Below are 21,807 nucleotides of genomic sequence, written 5' to 3' on the forward strand. Positions count from 1 at the left end.
ACGGCTTCCAATCGTGTCACTTCAAAAAGAGCACACAAAACAAGTCCCAGGTTTGCTACGTAAACATTTAGGAAAAGATGTCTTAAAAAACATTCAGTATGTCTTCAACTCAGTATCATTACCCATTAAGCTTAATGAATTATGATTTTTTTTCCAAAAAGCCAAAACAAAAAGTCACAATTACTTTAAAGGCTTCCAATAAAGATTAGAGAATAAGATAAGGAAAGTTTGGGGGATTGTTTTAAAAGCATTGCTCAATTTAACAACCTAGGTTCTTCCCCAGCCAAGCTGTAGGGACACATAGAAGCAGTCAGGTACTTCACTGTTTCTCTTTCTACTCTTCCTACAGGTCTGCATAGCTTTTATCAAGTAGCACATTGAAGAATTTCCCTCTTTCACTCTAGGGAGTTAATTACACTATATACAAGGCCCTGGAAAACAATATGGTTCCAGGCACAAAGAGTACCATGTTATAGTCTACTAAACATTAAAAAAAGATACAAAACAAACAAAATGTAAATAACAACACCTTCTACAAAAAACCTAAACAAAACTGCTAGACAGCAAGTCTATTTGTCTCTTACGCAGTCTTTCCCACTGCTTTGCTGCATAAGCTTGAACATATACTGACTACAACACATGTTCAAATACAGAAGTACAAATGTTTATCTTGATGCCTACATTCTTCAGTCTGAAAAGGTAGTTCACAAAAATATAGCATGTGCCATACGGCTATTCTTCTGGCTTGCAAAATACCTCTTGCTTACCAGGCTTGTTCCTGACAACTGCCTGAACTCTATAAAAATAGTTTCCTCTTACTGCCTCCTATTTGTTCTCTATATTTTCTGCTTATTATCTCCTCTGAAAATAACATCAGTGATAACACATCTCTTAAGAAAAAAGGGAACCCAACAGTGATAATGCCACATTTTGGTGCTGAAATAGCCACAGAGAGCAAAGGTCAAACAGCCTCCTGCACTCCCAAGGCTTCTTAATCACATCAAAGGATGCTGGTACCTTTGGGGATCCTGTATAACCATTCAAAATTGCCTGTATTAACAATAATTATTATTGGTGTTGATATATTGATATACTATTTTAAAATTTAATTTCGTTAATTTACTATTATTGATAATGTTGATATATTAAAATAAGAAATAAAAACAGATGCTTATATTAAAAATAAATTGTCTAATTAATACAAGATACTCAGTAAGAAACCCCATCCAGTCTTTTTCCTTCCCCTCTGACTCATTCTTCATTTATGGACTAAATTTTAGTACTCTGGTAATACACAAGACTTTTCTAAACCATAAATTGTTTTAGCCTGTTTCCTCCTTTGACACCTCTTAACCCTGCCAACAGTTCTCATGTTGACAAGGAAATGGAAGGCTATTCCAGTCTGTGACTGGACAGAGGTTTCATTTCAGCATAAAACAGGTAGTAGGGAAAGCTATGCAGCAAATTTCTACATCAGCTCTTACAAAAGGAGAAGATATTAATTTGAAAATATCTCACTCATACTCATCCTTCCAGAGATTTCATTCACTCCCAATCTCAAACTCACCTACCCACAAGTGACACGTCTGTCTAGATGCCAGGATCACCTGTGCACAACAAAAAGGACAAGAGGCACCAGCTATCAAATCCTCACAATGTTTCTGGTTTTATTCTGAACTTGAAACAACAAAACAGTTCTTGGACAGATCTTCATAGCTTTTAGGAGCCAAGAGCCCTTGTGGGGTGATCCTCCACACTAAAACCCTAAATCTCCATAAATCTTAAGCCAGTTTGTTTTCTATTCTGTTTTTCTTCATTTGGAATATGGTCTATAGCCTGTTGGGCACCTAAGAAAAGTACTAGTGCACATAACAAGCTTTCACTGACAAGTCACTTGCTCTTCCAGAGGGTATCCTGGTCTTGACCCAAATGAAGTATTCTTTTCTTTTAACGCTTCTGCTGTTTCTGTTTGCTAAACACACCATTTCTACTTCATTCATATCAACTCTGATATATCTATTACAGATCTCTAAAAAAGATTAGCAAAGGTAAGTCAAACCATCACAAACAGCACAAACTGTCATTCCTGGAAATCCCAGCAAAGAAGCCAAAAGCTGATGACCATCAAAACCAGCATCTGGACTGTGCTCTCAGGCACATGGTGCAATTCTTGAAGTTGTCCTGTGCAAGGCCAGGAGCTGAGTTTATCTAAATTCTGTTTTCTTGATGTCCATCTCCAAAGACCATTCTCCGTTATCCCATAAATTGTAGGTTTTAGTCTTTCATTATGACAATGTACCATATGGGAATGTTTCCAAGGGATAATTAAATACCAACACACAGTATCTTTATGGATAACAGCTTATATTTTTCCTCATAAAGAATACTTTTACTTCCTGTCTTTACAGCATTTGTCTCCTCTGTCTTGATTTTGGCCATGAACCAGAGAGACAACTATGTGCTCCTGAGCACTTTCCACAACACTAATACTGATATGTAGGTAGGGAATCCTTCTCCCTAAAGAAAATGTTTTCGGTATTCTGTGCAGCAACTGTTTATCAACTATGCATACTTTCAACAGCTAACAAGCAAGCTTCACACTTAATGCTTTCCACTGAGAACATAGGTTCTCAGCAAATACAACTAATTACTATACAGTACCTAAACTAACAAAATTAGCAAAGAGGACTTAGTTTGAAGGAAGATATCTTCTGACCCAAAATAACCATAGAAAGATGAAACAGAGAATCAAGGTAAAAGTAGTCGAGTCTCAATGAACACTAAATTGATTCTAAAATCCTCCAGTAAGTAAACAAACACTGATGTGTAGAAAGGGGATTAGACCACCAGCTCTTTCAAAAAAACTCTACATTAACCATTTTTTATTGCTTTCTTTACAAGGTATGGGTTCAGTCAAACAATTTCCAACCTAGAAATAAAACCATTCAGAGGATTTTTTGTTACAGAACATTCCCTAACTGGGAAGCAACGTTTCCTGGCAGAAATGCTCACAATTGTCAACTGTTTTGCTACCTGAAACAGCCTCTGTTATTTCCAAGTACTTGCAGTACCTGCCAGTTCTGCAATCGTTACAGCATTCACTACAAGACAAAACACAAAGCCTAAGCTTAAAATGTTGACTGAAAGCCAGACTTGCTGTCTAACAGTTTGAATATTATGCGAAAAATAAGCAGTAAGTTAGTTCAACTGGACTATTGTCAAAACCAGACCTTGCTTAACACAGTAGTAATGAGACCTGTGGCAGAATATTGACTTTTTCAGCATCACAAAGTTCAAGACAAGAAACATTCTAATCATGTCCTGTAAGATGCATGGTGTTTGTGCCTGTTTATTCCAGCCTCAAAGCTGAGAAAGGTTTGGTGTGTTTGTCTGGTGAGGACACTACAATTGTCCACCAAGAGAAAGAGCAGCCACTTATAGCACTACCTGTACAGTCCTGCAGAGTATGACAGCTAACCTTTCCCCCGTGGTTACTATTATCATGTAATTACTGCTATATGTCATACTAATATAGTAGCTACATGACAGTAGGGGTAACCATCAGCCAACTGAAAAAATAGAAGGCATGCTCTTCATTGCTTCAGCATTAAAAAAAAAAAAAATTGATCTAGCAGGAGGATATTTTACATTCCTTGCCTGTGAAAAAGACCAGCCCTCTCAGGTCTAGTTTAGAACAATTACTTTCATTTTGCCAGAAAAAAAATTATTTCATTTTCATATTCACAACAGAAGTGGCCAGTCCGAGTGAAAATACAAATATGTAAGTTTGTTTGTAATTCCACACTTACTGCCTAACAGTTAATTTGTCAAGGGTGTATATCTAGGTATTTAATTCTTTGGAGTCTTTCAACCTATGTGACTATTCAGATTTTGAAGCTTTTCTTCATTGTCTGTCTGAGCAGGTGAACTTACAAAAAAAGGGTATGTGTTGTACAAAAGCTGTTGAAACAGCATTGACTTCTAACTCCTTGTATCTCATTTCATCTCATTCTAGAGACGAGCACAGAGGAAAGGCCATACCACTGTCACAGACTGAACAAACTTGATAACAATTTTAAATGCAAAAATGGAAGTGTACCAACTGTGTCTGACAAGGAAAACTCACCCCTGGAAGGCAAAATGTTGCATTTAGTTGCTATCTGATGTTATACTTGAAAGATGTATCTATTTCACTCTGATAAAGTCCTTGCTGGAACAGATACAGTCAAAAATATTTTGATATGTCTGTCTACTCCTAGATTTCCATAGCTGGAAAAAAGATGCCAGCAGTTAAACTGGTGATATTTCTAATCACAGCAATGGCTAGGGTTTACTTCAGTTTAGCACATGCCCCTCCACACAAAAACCATCTACGTGGACGAGTACACACAAACTGCTCCAGAGCCGGCACTAGCTGTGTTTTTGCTAATCAGGCTTGTGAAAAAGAGCCAGCAAATTGGGTAACAGTCACAGTAACAGAGCATTATGCAGCTTCTGGACTGAAGGCAGAGCACAAGCAGCTCTGAATATGGGGAGAAGAACAATGTGTTAAACTAGTCGACTATTAAAATAAGGTGGAAGTGCAAAAGATTTGACCTTTTTTAAGAGAATGTACTCTTGAATGCTACTCTAGACTGCATTTCTTTACCAGTTTCTCCTTCTGTTCCTCTTCCTTCTCCCCCCACCCCCATTCTTCTTTTTCTTCTGGAAGCCTTATGGTTTGTCAAGTACTTTTTTTAAAGTTTTAAAAGAATTAATGGGATGAGCAAACAACTTTCTGGGAGCTCTATCCAGGATGTTTCCTTGGCCATAAATAACTAACTAGTTTCAAAAACAGCATTGCTCTATTTCAGTTGCAGAGCAGGTGGTCTGTTAAATCCTAAAAGTTATGTCTGTTAGTTAAGTGTTCATGTAAATATTTCATTAGGCTTCCTGGCTTATAATAAGCATTGCTTAACACTATTTTATGCAACACAAGCTGCAAAAATCATTCTACCAAGGGGAAAAGAAAAAAGATGGATGAGAATTGGATAACTGGAGTTGTGGGGGTTTTTTAATATCAAGGAAAAAATATCATGAATTTTAAGTTAAATGTGTCTGTTTAGGGAAGATACATCTTTTTTCATGTCGACATTTTATAGCCTAGGCAAGTAAGCCCACATTATCCCTTTGTTTTCTTAATTATAAACTTATTCAATTATTTTAAAAAATCTTTCCTTAAAAAATTACTTTATAAATAGCTTAAGAAAATATAGGACATGTTTTTCCACAACAACTTACCATAAATTAATTTATTTCTATAACATATTTTGTGATCAAAAAACATTACTAATCTCTTTGTGTTCCAAAGCAATAAAAAGTCAAGCACGAGTAGCATATAGCTCTTCAGATGTTAATAGTCAATCTATTTGTATTTCTATAAAGTTGAGGGATCTATCTGTTGGTTGACTGGTGCTCTCCCAGAACACTAACAATTAAACACTACCAGAAGTTGCCTAGTTTCTCCATCAGTTTTGCAAGTCTGTTTTATTTCCTGGCATTTCCTCCTTGGAAAGTGATTTAAATAATCCTAAAATGCAAATAACACAGAGGATTAATTCTATTTTAAACAGCATTTTTATTCCTATTTTTATTTTTTCTTGTTCATAACATTGAGGAAAGAAACCTTTTCCTCAGACAATTTTAATGATCCTGCTCTCAGATGTCTGTTATATTATTTGTTCTCTCATGAAATAAACTATTTTATTATTAGCCCAAAAAGCAACATTGTCTGTCATAATTCTTATTAGTTTGTCAGCACAGAAGAGCATAATTCCCTGCCCTTGCAATAACGAAGTTTTGCATGCTTCAACAGTATTGTGTAGAGATAGTGAGGCATGAAGTTGTAATTTAGAGATCCAAAAGCAGGTTTCAATTCTTATTTAACTAAAGGTGAAATCGAAAAGTTAATATCTGGAGGGAAAAAAACAGATTTTTTTTTTTCCCATTTCCAGTAAAGCATCTGCATTCTCTCTGTACATTTAAAGTAATGCACAACAACTGCGACGATTGCACAGGGAATTGCAGACAACATAATGCATGAAGCACCATTATGGAACCGCACAGCCAACACGGCATTAAGGCATGGACAACCTTCCAGCTCTATAATGACTATTTCAGAGGAATAAAAGTAAAACTCATACAGCTGCAGTCCTATGGAGACCATAACACTACAGAGCGAAGCAGAAAGAGAACTGGAGTAAGCGTCACACTACTCCTCAGTAATATTTAAGTAGGAAGCTAGGTCTGAGGCTAAATTCTAGGTCTGAGAGCAGAATTCTCTTCTACAAATTTGCTAAACCAAAAGGTACCCATTATAATGTAATGTCATTTCCTGAATAATACTGAACATTTTTAAATGTAGACATGATACCTGGCTCAGAAATATCTCCAGACACTAACACATAGAGCTGTACAGTCTCTACAGCAAGCAAGTACTAAAATTCCTAATCATCTAATTCTTCTGCAGATCAGATCCTGACTTTCAGATCAGGCATCCAGAAAAGGAGAAGAATGACACAGTGAAAATACACATTTGCAAATAAAAAAAAAATTAAAAATACTAAATAAACAAACTTTAAAAAATAAAAAATAGGTCTAGCATCAAACAGGACCTATGTGGGTAGAAAAGGATATACGCCATATATCCCGGGCAACATTTAGCTGCCTGACTACAAAAAGTCCTCCTCCCCTATTGTGTATTCACTGTGTAGTATAAAATGAGGTTAGAGCTCTACAGATAAAAATGTCATACAGCTCTGATTTATCCCCAGCACATCAAAATTTTGAGCAACGGTTCTATGGAAAGGGGACAAAAGGTATGGAAAAAGGTATTATACACATCTGTAATACATACTCACATACACCAAAGAAACCTGCAGAGCAACTGGGGTCTGCTGTAAAAGCCAAAGTAGGTAACAGTGACGAGGTGGTATCACCAGTGTGATCGATAACTCAAATTAATGGGACATTTTGTCTACACTGTTGTCACACTAGCACATCAACCTGGCTTCATTTGGGCACACCTGCCTGTCTGCCTTCACCATCTCAAACCACACATGCTGTGTTGAGCTGATGTTCTTGTTAACTAGTTCCTTATTATTCTCTCTCATTAGTATCTTTATCTGGATCACATCCTACCAGATCAATTCTTATTTTTTAGCACATATCATTTTTCTAGCCTAGACTCTGAATATGACTTCCCCATCCTACAGTTTGACTCCTCAGGTTTCATGCATTCATCTCTCTGGGTTTGTTCCCTTCCCTGTTATTTTCTCCTTCTAGTTTTGCTTTTGCAGGACTCTTACTTCTAAGCAGCCTTCTCTTCCAGAGCTCCCGGGCAGCAAACAGCAAGTGTCAGTTGGGCTGCTCAACACCCTCATCTCCCACAGACTGAAGGACTCACATCTGTGATTTCAGAGTAATCCCACTTTGGCCCAGCCATTAAATTTTAAAGAGGTTTTAGCCAATGAAGTCTAGGTCTTCCTAGAGCAAAACCAAGTGTTTTCGAGCTTTACTATTTTCCACAAGCAATTAAATCTTCTGAGGAAAGGGAGAAACTCTTTCCTCAGACAACAATCTATTCTGTTTCAAGGGCCCTATCCTGAAGCATCAGTATATTAAGTTTTCCACTGCATTTGACAGTTATCTTTTGCCCCCCAGCTCAGCTCTCTGACCTTGCTGAAACCTTCAAAAATTTCTACTCAAAAGACTGGCAGACATCACACAGGGAGTTTAAAGCCCAGCAAAAGGTGTAAGTAACAATGACCAATGTCATATATCAAGAAATGCTGACTTTAAATAGATTATTAGGATAAAAGAAGAGTATTCATCATTTATCACATTGTTAAACTACCATTTCAACTATCTACTTTAGAACTTTACCCAAGAAAGCTCCTTTCTATTTTTTTTTAGCAATTTAACATTTCTACATATTAAAATTTCCATTGCCTTTCTAAGGAAAATGCTGTTACCTCCAAATTGTTTTCACTTTGCTGTAATTGTTGAAACTGGTTGCTTTTGTTTGAAAAACTTTCCCCACACCACCATGGACAGAGAGCCGCATCTGCTGTCAAATATGCTTTTACTATATTGGTTCACTTTATTTTAGGAAAATACTACAGAAAAAGAGTTCCTCGCTCCATGAATTTAGTTCCTTGTTCTGATAGGCATCTCATGATCTTTATGAAAACTTCTTCATAAATCTCAGACTCTAACACAGTAAGATATGGTTTGAAATAAAATACCTTCAGTTGGGAGACTATTCTATTGATTAGGAACTCTAACTTCTACAGTAAATTTATACACAGTCAACATGGTTATTTCCTCTCCTATCAGCATTGCCTCATTCCAAGTAATTCTTTCCATGTGATTATCCCCACACATTTATACAGTACTTACTCTATACGTTTCATTTTACCATAGAAGTCAAGCTTCCAAATAATGACATAATACAAATCAAAAAAGGTTGACACTACATTTTGTTTCTTAAAAACAAAATTGATCTTATTTACAGCTTAGCTATAAAGACAGCTATATAAGCACAGCTGAGGCGAAGGGGCCCTTAATCAGCCACACTTCCTTACAGTATCAGTCTCCTCGATAAATTCCTAATACCTTTTTCTAATTTTCTTTTACTAATATACACAGAAATACCCCTTCCTACAAAAGCACTTTAAGAACTTGATTAACACTGACGTCAAAATCATAATCCTGCAATTCCCTGGATTAATTTTTCCCCCTTAAAAAAAAAACAACAAAAAAAAAGTACACTACCCTGTCACTGCCTAATTAGCTAGTTGCTCCACTTCCTAGTCAATCTGGACTCAGATTCCAACTTAATTTCCATTTCCATACTTCTACATCTTTTCCTGCGGGCAACTCGAATTACTTCTGTAAAACATGGCACACAGTGAAGTTTTTAGACAAACCTAGACTTTTAATGTTTCCCATTCCCACTCTTGGAAACACATCTGATGAACTTTGTGCTCCTTACTCCAATACCCTTTGCAAGGTCTAACTCAGCTTGATAGCTTCTCTGTGCAAGCTCCAGACTCCAGTCCTAAAGGCACTGAAAACTTAGTTGTGATGATGAATACACTCATTCTTTCATGAGTTCAAGTGTATCTTAATGATAGCTCTGCAGAACACACATATGCTTAACTGTGGTTTAAAAAGAAGTAATTATAATGGTTACAGCCTTTAGAAGTAGCCTAAGTTCTGAAAGACATATACAGAAATACTGGTGGCAATTCTGGAGAAAAAATGAGTTCCATTCAATTAGGTACAACATCACCACAGGCAATCAAAAGCACTCCCTTGGTTTTTGTTTTTTTACAATTATCATTATCTGGATTCCTCACAGATGTTTAAGTAATGTTGTAAACCATACTGTAGCTTATTGCTACTGACTAGTCCTTTAACTGAAGAATAATCCCTTTCAAGTTTTAAAGTAAAAATCTACCTTAAATAGATTGCACACATCATGCATGTGGAATTTGTATTCCACGGCATAAAGCCAAACAATGAGGCAGCAAGAATGTGCTTTAAAACAATTACATATTTTTCATTCCCACATATTATTTAACAAAATATTTTTATCATCATTTTACTCTGTAAAATTCCAATAAGCAAATGAAGATGGTTGTATATGGTTAGACTATATGATAAAAGCTCATTTTCACCCCAACAAAGGAGCACAGGGAGACAGTGACAAGTGGGGGAACACAAATAATACCTTGCCCATCTTCTCCCAGGTCCACAACAGGAGTAATTAGCCCATTAGAGAGCTCTCTCTACAAGCCCTAAGGACCACAGGGCTTCAGAATGACAGGCAGGAACACAAATTAGGGACTTGGAAGGAAGGGAGGCTTCATCCAGACTCTTCCCATCATGTGAGTACCAAGGGGTGTGGGACACATTATGGGATGTAGGGGAAGGGCATTTGGGGATTGCACAGGACTTGCTATGGAATGTTTACAGGAGGAGCGAAAGGCAGGAACAGAGATGGGTTCACATGATTTAGGGAGGAACAAGCATGAGAAAATAGAGGAGTAAGTGGATAAAAAGGGCCAGTTGCATGCAAATATTTTGCTGGTTGAGTCACTTGCCTGGTCATGCACTGTCTCCCTGATCAGTATAGTCTGTCCTATCTGCTTATTAAATCCCTTCTAGCTCTTTCCTGGGTGAGTGGCTCTGTTCATTCTGCATGTGTGCACAGGGGGCTGAGCACGGCAACTGGGGTGGGACTGCCAGCCACCAGAGAGACTGGGGCAAGTGGCTGCAAGGGTCAGCCTGGGCTGTGTCATGGGAACATGTGTCTGCAGTGCAGCACCTGGAGCAGGTGGAGGAGCACATTCACCTGTGTGCATGTGTACTGGGAATATGTGTTCAGCCTGGCTGCTGGGTGGACCTGGGGCATGGAGCTCTGGCAGTCTCATCCCTCTCAGGCTGCAGAACTGGCCTGATATTTTCCTCTAGCACAAGGGAAGAAAAGGTTTTTGAAACTTTAAACACAGCAGATATTTAAAACAATATTTTCTTTTCCCATTTCACACATAGCAACCGTCATCCTTCATTCCGTATCTCTGTTCTGTTTCTTTTTCCATTACTTTTCCACTCAGATCATTTCACCCACTTCTATCAATCTTCTCTTATCATAGATATTTTCTCTCCTCCTTTTCACTTCCACCCTACACCATCTCAGATTTTAGCAGTTTGTTTTCGTCTAGTCTGCTTAGGCCTTTCTCCATTTTCAATAATCTTACCTTTCTCTTACTCTCCATAAAATTCTTTTTATCATTTCCTCTTTAAAATTTCTCAACCACCCTTTCAGTAGGGATAAAAACTGCCCCTTACACATTCTGTCACTTCTCATCAGAGTTCTTCCCGCTTGCCAAAATCTGTTCTTTGTAACATCACTCTCTTTCAAAGCAAAACACATGCAACTGAAGCCCTCATCTTCTTCCTTAAATAAAACAGGGCTGTTTTAAAACACTGACCAAACAGGGTTTGCACTAAAATTTTTTCACAGGAGGACAGAATGAAATCAGTACACTATTACTATGAATGCTGTTCAAAAGACTAAAAAAATTTAGAAAAAAGTTACGAAGTGCAAGAGACTGTTCATGTAATAAACTTATCAAGAAAACACTCAAGGGTTATCTGTTTCTTTTCCCTTTCTCCTCTGTGTGTGGTTGGAGAAAAATACAATTTGTGAGACTTTAATTTCTTAGGCTTTGCTCTACCTTAAGTCACCCACCTTACCAACTTCAACATAACCATATAAAATTGCAAAGTTGAGTTCTTCACTCTAGCAAGAGTTTATCAAAGAGCTATTATCTCTTTTAAGCATTTTGCCTTTAATAGACAGGCAGTCCCTTTCTCTCAGCTCCACAGAATACTGCATCCCACCAGCTGTGAAGATCAGCATCTGAGATGGAATTAAATTTGGATTTTTTTGCAGGTATGCCACCTTCCACCCAATACCTCAGATCATCTGTTAGGACTTCCACTAACTTAAGGCATTGATTTTACTGTTTGATTTTTAAGAAGGTATTATACAAACAAGGAAAGTTCATAGCAAACATTTTCAATCCTGTAGAGTTATGTTTACCAGCTTTATGGAAACATCTGACTTCACAAAAACCCACAACCATCAGCTGACTCTTTAAGGCTGTTTACCCACAAATAAAGCTAGCACAGAGAAAGACAATTTGATACCATCACTACATAGAGAAATTTTCTACATGGCACTGAAATTATTACTCAGTCCCATTAGCTGATGTGTACTTGGCAGAAAGATTTTAAATAGAAGAGATCACACCCCTGTGAGGAGATAGCAGACATCTTTTGAAGGGGGCTGGCACTCAGAAACCATGCTTTACGTTTCTCTCCAAAGAAGTAGCACAGACCCTCTGAGCCTGAAGCAGCAATGATGTAACGTAGCACATTATCTACCACAGGCCAGGACGGGAACGTGCCTGCATTCATAAATTACGCAGCAAGGACTGGTCACACAGCCTGATGCCAGTTTCATATATTGGAAATGCTGTCTAAGGTCTTCCCTTGGGAACCGTAGTCATCCCTTTCTTATGACAGCCAAGGAAGCATGATTAGATTTGTGCTAGGACATAGGACTTTCACTATGAAGCCTATTTCTGAGCAAGGGTTTTTCCTTAGTCCAGTTGACGGCATCAAGGTCCTTGAAACAAGAGCAACCCAGAGCTCACTGCAACTGCCTCTGCACTGAGCCAATCCTGAATATCAGAGATCTGGAGTTCACACCATGTCCTTCTGCTACAGAAAGAGCTTCTAGCTGATGGTTTCCAGCAATACACAAGGATTAATGCTGCAGTCCATATTATTCTCCCAGTCTCCTTTCATCACACTTAAGTCCTACAATGTCTTACAGAGGACATGGGCTTCTCCTTAAAACTGTGAAAGAGAATCATAGAATATCCTCAGTTGGAAGAGACCCATAAGGATCATCAAGCCCAACTCTTAGCCCTGCACAGGACCATCCCCAAGAGTTACACCATGTGCCTGAGAGTATTGTCCAAACACTCCTTGAACTCTGGCAGGCTTGGTGCTGTGACCACTTCCCTGGGGAGCCTGTTCCAGTGCCCACCCACCCTATGGATGAAAAACCTTTTCCTAATATATAACCTAAACCTCCTCTGACATAACTTCAAGTCATTCCCTTGGGTTCTGTCACTGGTCACCACAGAGAAGAGATCAGTGCCTGACCGTCCTTTTGCCTCCTCTCATGAGGAAGTTTTAGACAGCATGGAACACATGCACACCCTTGTCCCGTCTGAAGACAGCTCCAAAAGTTCACTTCTCCACTGGCCAGAAATCTTACGTTAGTTCTTATTTTATTACTACTTTATCTCATGCCAAAATTTTGTCCCTACAGTACATACCTAACTTGGCTCATGTTACATCAATTTCACTCCTGAAGCAATGTATTAGTAATTGTCTTCAAACTTTCCTCCATGCTAAGTCCCTTTCTTCCATAACATGATTGGCATTTTTTTTTTCTTCTGGAAAAGACTCCAGAGAAGATGACCTTGAGGAAAGGAGGGAGAACCCTATCTCCCACGAGACCAACAGTCATCGAGCCATCACAATGTAAGCTACACTCTATGGAGGCCAAGGAACTGCCCCCTCAAGTGCAAAAATGGCCTGGCTTTCCCTTACAGTACTTTTGTTTGGAATCTCTTCTCTGCTTTAGACAGCTAATGGGCAGAAACTGGAAAACAGAGATTAGTATGCTGCTGACCTCAAATACATTTTTACTCAGTGATGCAGCATAACCAAAACAACTTTGGCGTGCACAGCTGCCCCCTACATCTCCTCAGTGGGAGACCTAACCATACAATGCCATTATGACTACATTTCCAAAAGTTCCTGCAGAACCATGGTGCCATTTCCTTTCCCCAGAGTGTCCCCTCTACAGCTGTGTAACACATGAAAAAACATAACACAATATGAGGGAGCAGTTAATTGTAGTACTTATAAAGATATTAAAAAAGAATAGAGAAACTATTCCTATGAGAAGAATAGAAAGCCTTACACGGAAATCAGTCAATGACCACTACCTTATTTAAAGAACCTAATTTGCAATAGAGATAAACAGAAAAGGAAGAATTGTTCTGAATTGCAAATGAAACAAGCTTCTGGTTTTAGATTGTCAAACTCCCCTGTAGAAGTACTTAAACTGTTTAGTGTTACGAAGTATTTTGTACCCCACGTTTTCCACCATGTCCCACGTTGCCCACTATTTTAATACAGTCAAATTTAACACACCCTTTTTGCAGAAATCATGTTTGACATCTAATTTTGTCTACCTGAAAGTCAATTTGGAGGTACAAATAGACCAAACTTTGATTTCAGTTGCTGGTGGGCAATTGTAGAAACATTCCCAGTACACTGTACCCTTCTTAATCTTCCAGACTTAAGTTACATATTTTATTCTACTTATGTCTGAAAGTTTGGACTACTGTTTTTTGTCTACAAGGCACAACCACACTGCTATAAGTGAAATAAAGACAACTTGAGGTCATGCAGCTTGCCTTTGCAAAAATGCATGCAATGACTAAGATGAAGTTTTAACAATTGTTTCATGCTTTATCAAATTATCAAGCTATTACTTCACAAAATCACAGAATAGTTAAGACTGAAAGGGACCTCAAGAGATCATCTAGTCCAACCCCCCTGCCAAGTCAGGGTCACCTAGAGCAGGTTTACATAGGAACACATCCAGGTGGGTTTTGAATGTCTCCAGAGACGGAGACCACAACCTCCCTGGGCAGCCTGCTCCAGTGCTCTGCCACCCCCAATGCAAAGAAGCTCTTCCTCACATTGAGGCAGAACTTCCTGTGTTTTAGTTAATGGCCATTACTCCTCGTCCTGTCACTGGGCACCACTGAAAAGAGTCTGGCACCATCCTCCTGGCACCTGCCTTTGAGATCTTTATATGTATTGATGTATGTGTAGTCTTTTCTAAACACGCCCAGCTTGCACAGCCTCTCCTCATAAGAGTGATGCTCCAGACCACTAATCATTTTGGTGGTCCTCTGCTGGACCTTCTCTAGAGGGGAGGATAACCTCCCTCAACCTGCTGGCCACACTCTTCCTGATGCACTCCGGGATATCACTGGCCCTCCCGGCCACAAGGACATGCTGCCAGCTCATGGTCAACTTGTCATCCATCAAGACCCTCAGGTCTTTCTCCTCAGAGCTGCTCTCTAGCCCCCAACCTGTACTGTTTCCTGGGGTTATTCCTCCCCAGGTACAGGACCCTGCATTTGCCTTTGCTGAACTTCATTATGTTTCTCTCTGCCCAACTCTCCAGCCTGTCAAAGTCCTGTTGAAGTAGTGCAGCCATCAGGTGTATCAGCCACTACCTCCAGTTCCATAACATCAGAAAACCCTTTGTCCAGGTCATTGATAAATAAGTTGAGTAAGACTGGACCAAATATTGACCCCTGGGGAACACCACTGACTACAGGCCTCTAATTGGATTCTATTCCACTGATCAGGACCCCCTCCCATTCAACCAGTTCTTCATCAACCCACATTTCCTGAGCTTACCTATGAAAACGCTGTGGGAGACAGTGTCAAAAGTCTTGCTGAAGCCCAGGTAGACAACATCCGCTGCTCTCCCCCTGTCAACCCATCCTGCCATGCCATCATAGAAGGCTGTCAGATTGGTCAAGCATGATTCCCCCTTGGTGAATCCATGCTGACTACTCCTGATGACCTTCTTTTCTTTTACATGCCTGATGATGACCTCCAGAACGATCTGTTTCATCAACTTTCCAGGGATGGAGGTGACTGGCCGGTAGTTTCCTGGGTCCTCCTTGCCCTTTTTGAAGGTGGGAGTAACTCTGGCTTTCCTCTAGTCATCAGGCACCTCTCCTGCTCTCCATGGTTTTTCAAAGATGATAGAGTGTGACTTATGGGTTTTAAGTCTGCCTAGACAATATCTAACCCAACCCTTTACAACTGGGAGGAAAGTCCTTCTTTCTCCAGCCTTCCTCTCTTACCTCCAAGGTCTGGGATTCCTGAGGGCTGGCCTCAGTAGTAAAGACTTAGGTAAAAGAGCCATTCAGCAGTTCCATCTTCTCTGTGTCTTCTCTCACCAGGACACCCAACTGATTCAGCAACATCTCCACATTTTCCCTAATCTTCCTTTTGCTGCTGATATACTTGTAAAAGCCCTTCTTTTGTCCCTGATATCCTCTGCCAGACTCAATTCCAAGTGGACCTTGGCTTTCCTCATTGCATCCCTGCATACTCTGACGATGTTCCTATAGTCCTCCCATGTGGCTTGCCCCTTTTTCCACATCCCATAAATTTTTCTTCTGTTTGAGATTTGCTAGAAGCTCTCTGCTCATCCATACAGGTCTCCTGCCCCCTTTGCTTGATTTCTTGCTCACAGGGATATAATGGTCTTGAGCTTGGAGGAAGTGATGCTTGAATATCGACCTGCTCTCTTAAACCCCTTTCTTTTCTAGAGCCCCAATCCAAGGGATTCCTCTAAGTAGGTCCTTAAATAGGTTGAAGTTAGCTCTCTGGAAGTTCAGATGGATGAACCCAGACCCTCCCCAAGTTAGAAAATTCTCAAGCTAACCTACAGCTAACCTACACTGACACCACTTTTCCTACCATGCCATGCAATATATCAAGAAAACCATACATAGAACAAAACTGCACTTCTATTTTATCTTATCTTCCAACTTCCAGTAACAGCTGCATCTAGCTCCAGTATCTTTGCTCTTCTTTCTTTGTTCGTTTCTTATATAGGGTGGGTGCATATTCACAGAACACTTCTGCTGATTCAGAAAGAACCATTGCCTCTAACTACCTGCTCAGCGCTGCCTGTGCAGACAGACACACCGAGCATGCAATACATACAGCTACCCCACTCCAAAACATAGAGTTCAGCCAAGCTAGTACGGGATAGCAGCTAACAAGCTAAGGTTTCATGTTGTGCTGTACTTTCCACCACTGTCATAAAGTAGGCATGCTCACATGTCATAGGGACAAGCATAGTAGGGTCAATTCTGGAAGACATTCTTGTGAAGAAATCCGGTAACAGACAAGCAAAGTTCATGGGATAAAAACCAGGCAGGAACATTAAAACTCTTCCTACACACGAGGTACTAGAAATGCTTTCAACACCTTGAAAGCCACATTCCTCATACAAAAACATTCATTTTGTAGGATTATAAAAGAACTATAAATATAGTATCATTTTCACTGTAAAATAAGAAACTTTGTTTTTCAATAATCACGTAGTCTGATATTAACTTTATACCCATCCACAGCTCAGCATTGCCAAGGCCTCTCACAATACACATTTTAAGACCTATCTTGTACACCTGTCCTAAACCCAACAGGATAGCACTGTGGCAGTACAATCACTCAAAGCACCTTTAATGACTCTGTATCCCAAAAATCATTCCATAGAAGGCAAGTTACAAGCAGTATTGAAATACCCAAGGGAGCTGTGAAACGACACTGAATAATGCAATATTATCAAAATCCCTACTATTTTCAAATTGTAGAACTCTAATTAATGAGATTTAAGTTTCAGCATATGCCTAGTTGCCAGTGAAACTGGGGAAAGAAAAAGGCATTGAGCCATCAAAATAGATACACAAAACCAGGTAAAGTTATTTTACCATTTCAAATTGCTTTAACTGCATCATAAAGTCTACTTTTTAAATAGGTGTTTATTTCTCTTTCCTGAAGAATCTGATATAAATTGCTGTATTATCACACACCTTCCTGGAACAAAATCCTCTTTTCATTTACCAATGAATTGGAAAAATACTATCCAGCAGAAGAGATATCCTTTTGTCTGGCCTGTGATCATTCTCTTCACTTTAAAGGAATGCACCTCATTAACCCTGGTAATTAACAAGGTTATTCTCATCATATTAAAGGTTTAAGTTCCTCTATTAAGTCATTATTTGAACTTGCACTGCTATTAAGATGATGAGGCTATTCTGGATTTAATTTCACATAACAAGATGTTCCTCTTTAAAGATCCTAATTTTTTTTTCAAGTCAAGGCATATAATTTCATTGTCTTGTATGCTACATAGAATCATACAATGATTTAGGTTGGAAGGGACATGGACCATCTAGTTCCAACCCCCATGCCACAGGCAGGGACATAATTAGCAAATCTACCTGATTAAGGAATGTATAATATACTTACAAAAACCCCCCCAAAAAAATCAAAATTGAAAACCTAAGAAGGGGTAAGGCAGTAATGCAAACAGTCAGCAAAAACATTAAAGAGGCATCTGGCAGCAGCATGGCTGTGGCAGCAGAAACCAGAGAGAATTGAAAAGGTGAAAAGGACCAAAAGTACAAGGAAATGTAGTCTTGGGAAAAGACTACTAGTAGATGCATCAACTCCTAGCTGGACCATTTCAATAAGACTCCACAGACTACAAAGAAATTTCCAATTCCCATGCTTCCCAAACTTCCAATTCACATTACGTCCCTGACTACAGCAAGGGGGTTGGAACTAGATGATCTTTAAGATCCCTTCCAACCCAAACCAATCTCCGATTCTATGCCCTTTGCAATGGAAGTGTATAATACATATTTGGGGCATTTTCCTCTTAGATCATATGTGAGGTTTCCCAGGACTGTTTAGCTAATAAAGTCTTCTAAATATCTAATAAATGCTTTAATTTTTGCATATAGGTGTTCCTAGTACATGATCTTGCTTCCTCCACAAGAGAAAAGCCAGTTGTCTAAGTCAGACAGCTATTCTGAGGATATTAAAAATTGCAGTAGTCATATATAGAAATCCCAAATCAAATATAAAAATACAGAAGACGGTTTATCTCATTATCCATGCTGACATCATATTAGTTGATGTGTGTGGTAGTTAACAAATATACAGGAAAATTAGTCACAATTACTTAGATTTGACTATACAGGTTTTATTGGCAGCACACCTAACACCAGAGAATTCAAGCACCTCAAATGCAAATATCTAGCAACATCAAATTAACACTAAGGGTTTTGCAAACAAACTTTCTTTGCACAGAATTCAGTCCTTGTGAAATAACAATAATAATATCCTTTAAATGTCAGATAAATCAAGAGAACTTTCTGTTATAACATAAGGATTGTTACAGCGCTGCCTGGATCAAATATTAAAAGGAAACAAGTTCATAGAGTTAAGGTCAAGGTCAGCTGCCAGCCTATAGGAGAGTTTCAAGAATTGCTGGTTTGTCCCATCCATGCACCTTAAAAGGGTGTCATTCATTTCATGTGCATTTCCACATGGAAATTTTTCATTTTTTTTGTATTTTAAAGCATCCACTGCTAAATCTTGTCACAAGTACTTAGCAATGTGAGAAAAACATTAAACTATTCCCATAAAGAGTGTCAAGAGTGCTGTGAAATATTCAGAATAAAGACACTATGCAAGTCTAATCAGCATAATAACTCCCTTGGGAATTATCAATTTGCAAATCTCTCAAACCCCTAAAAAGGGTAAAGAAGTTGTTGAAAATATAGCAGGGTACCCACAAATGAGCCATATATTGCTTCTTTTTTTTTTTAAAGTCTATTGCAAGTAACTGTTCTTCAGCAGAACAAACTATGCACATTGCACATGAGATTAATACAGGACATAATGGAGAGCAATATTTAACCATCATGACAACTTTATGTAAGTTTGCATGAGACTTTTGGTCAGTAATATTAGACACTAGCAGAGTTTTTACCATTATAGGAACTGCCATCACTGCCTCCAACACACCCTTGTATGTGGTTTGAACACTGGGAAATTCACCTGAGTTCTCATAGGTTCCACTGCTATCTTTGTTATTTAACACATTTCTGTTTTACTTTTTAAATTGTCCTTTTCCCATTGAAACCAACACCCAGTGAACAGCAAACCTGTGAGTTTCATTGCCATTAATTAGCTTCCTTCCTCTCTCAAACACAATATACACACAGCATGCATCTCCTCACACCCCACACCCAGGAGACTTAGGGACAGAACCCCAAACAGAAGGGTTTGTTTTTCAACAAGAAGTTTAAAGAGCTTAAAACTACTAATTTTTTTCCTTTCCTTTTTTTTAAACAAACACTGAAAATAACCAGAGTGGCACTGGCATTGCTTTAATCAGTTTAAACTTGAAGACAGGAACTCTAATTAAAATCGGGAACTCTAGCTGTAAGAAACAGCTAATTAGTTCCCAACTTTTTAATGAAGTGCTGTGGTGGAGTACATATTAGCTGTTCAGTATTAAAAAGGAAATGTTCTGCAAGATAAGCTCATTCTCTCAAGTAGTACATCAGTTTGTCTATTTATTTCAATCCATACCCTGTCACAGGGATTTAAGAAAACACACTACAGTAACTATCAGATTTACAGATCTCCATCCATACACAGTAAGATAATTGAACTTCGCAGTATTTCAAAGAGAGAAGGAGAAATACAAGGCAGTTCATTACCTTTCTGTTAGGCAATGAAGACAACTGAAATCACATTACAGTATAAGGTTGTGTTTCCGTCCTTTCAATTCGTTCTTGGCCACAACTTGCAAACACAAGGAAAAAGAAGACGGGGAAGAAGCAAGAGAAGGCATTTTATGCTTGTGTTCCCAAGAAGTCTGGGCAAAATATAAGCGATAGAGGAAAAGTGAGAACTGCCAGATAAAGAGAAACCTTGGCCAGTGAGTCTCCGCAAGACATGCTGACAGCACTAAGAACCTGAACAACTTCGTCCACATTTTCACAGCTTTTAGTGTCCCCTTTTGTAAGGCTGGTACTTCTATCCCCCCCTCCCACATACAGAGCATCAACTAAAAAAGAAATCACTTAAAAATTGACTACAAACAAAGGCCAGGTTCTCCCGCGTTCCCACGCCAGGATTTTCAAACCCGCGTTCCCTCTTGTCGCGACGTGCCACACTTACTCAGAAAGCCCTGATCATTAAAGCGGCATTTACGGTGGTGTCAAGCGGAGGAGGGTGTGAAATCGCCCCCGAGGGGCCGGAGTAGCCAGGGCCGCTGCTGCCCAAGCGCCGGCCCGACGGAGCGGCCAAACCAGCCCAGGATCTGCCGGGAACCCTTGCCCTGTGCCTCCCGCACCCGGCACCGCCCGGAGGGACCAGGGGCAGCGCCAGGAGCCCGCGCGGGTGCCCTGATGCGCTCCTCCCAAAAAAAGACCTCAAAACCACAACAAAACAAAAACATACCAACAAACCAACCAACCAAGCCCTACCCATACTCCCCCCACCCAAAAAAAAAAAAAAGGCAGCACTCGTACCCGGGACCCAGCAGGTGCCCCGCCGCCACCGGTCCGGGCCGAGCCGCGCCGCCCCGGCTCTAAGGCTCCCCAGCGGCAACAGGTCTATCCGCCACCGGGCCGAGCCGCGCCGCCCCCCGCGCACTCACCAGCGGCGGGACGAGGTGCCGCGGAGAGCCCGCTGCCGGGGCGGCGGGTCAGACTCCCGCCGAGATGCACCCTGCGCCCCATCCCGTCTACCGCCCAGCACGATACTGCCACCACCCCCGCCCCGCCGCCCGCACCGCCCCCCGCACCGCCCCATGATGTCACCCCTCCGGGCCGCCCCGCCCAGCCTCCGCCGGCAGCGGGGCCGCGGCATGCGGAGACCCCCGGGTACTGCGGGAGGAGCTGCCCCCGCCCCCTCCCGCTGCCCCCAGCCTTGCCGTGTCCGGAGGGGCGGCTGTGCCCGCGGCGGCCGCTCGAATGGAAACGGCTACGTGGGAAAAAGCCGTGTGGTCAGAGCTTTCACGTCAGGGGATTCGCCCCCTTTCCTTCTCTCCCCTGTTTCTGCTTTTCCCGTGAAATAGCCTTAAAAATCAATATGTTACAAGTATAGAAATCGCGCGTGGAATCCCTGGGCGAGGAGAGGCAAAGAAGTTGTTTGCAGGTTTATTTCCCTTCGCATTAAAAACTGGAGTGGTCGCCTGGATTCTCCCCTTCCCCTCAGAGAGCTGTGCAGAAATGGCATCTCTAAGCCTTTAGTTCAGCACGGAGAAGACTGGGGGGAGACACGACACGGGCGGGGAACGACAGGGGCACAGGACAACATGCATCTCGTGATTCTCATGTCGCGTTTGAAAATAAGTTTGAACGGCTTAGATACCTTAACAAGCTAATGTCCTGAGGCAGCATGCTCAGGTGGCGGGCCAGAGTCCGATTGTCAAAATTAAATGAAACATCTAGCATAGACCAAATTACCTGAACCAAGATA

General features: G+C 40.3%; 1 protein-coding gene across 4 annotated transcripts in view; it reads right to left on the bottom strand.

Annotated features, from left to right (window-relative positions):
- MARCH1 (membrane associated ring-CH-type finger 1) overlaps positions 1-21,089 on the bottom strand; it is a 230,483-nt gene extending 209,394 nt beyond the window's left edge. For 3 of the 4 annotated variants that reach the window (XM_017806013.1, XM_017806015.1, XM_017806009.1), the window contains exon 1: positions 20,984-21,089. The gene's annotated coding sequence lies outside the window, so the exon portion shown is untranslated. The remainder of the gene's footprint in view (positions 1-20,983) is intronic. The other variant, XM_017806014.1, reaches the window with a different exon arrangement.
- Positions 21,090-21,807: the final 718 nt, after the last annotated feature.

Source organism: Lepidothrix coronata, unplaced genomic scaffold (genome assembly GCF_001604755.1).
Source record: "Lepidothrix coronata isolate B3197 unplaced genomic scaffold, Lepidothrix_coronata-1.0 Scaffold13, whole genome shotgun sequence".
Taxonomy (NCBI): domain Eukaryota; kingdom Metazoa; phylum Chordata; class Aves; order Passeriformes; family Pipridae; genus Lepidothrix; species Lepidothrix coronata.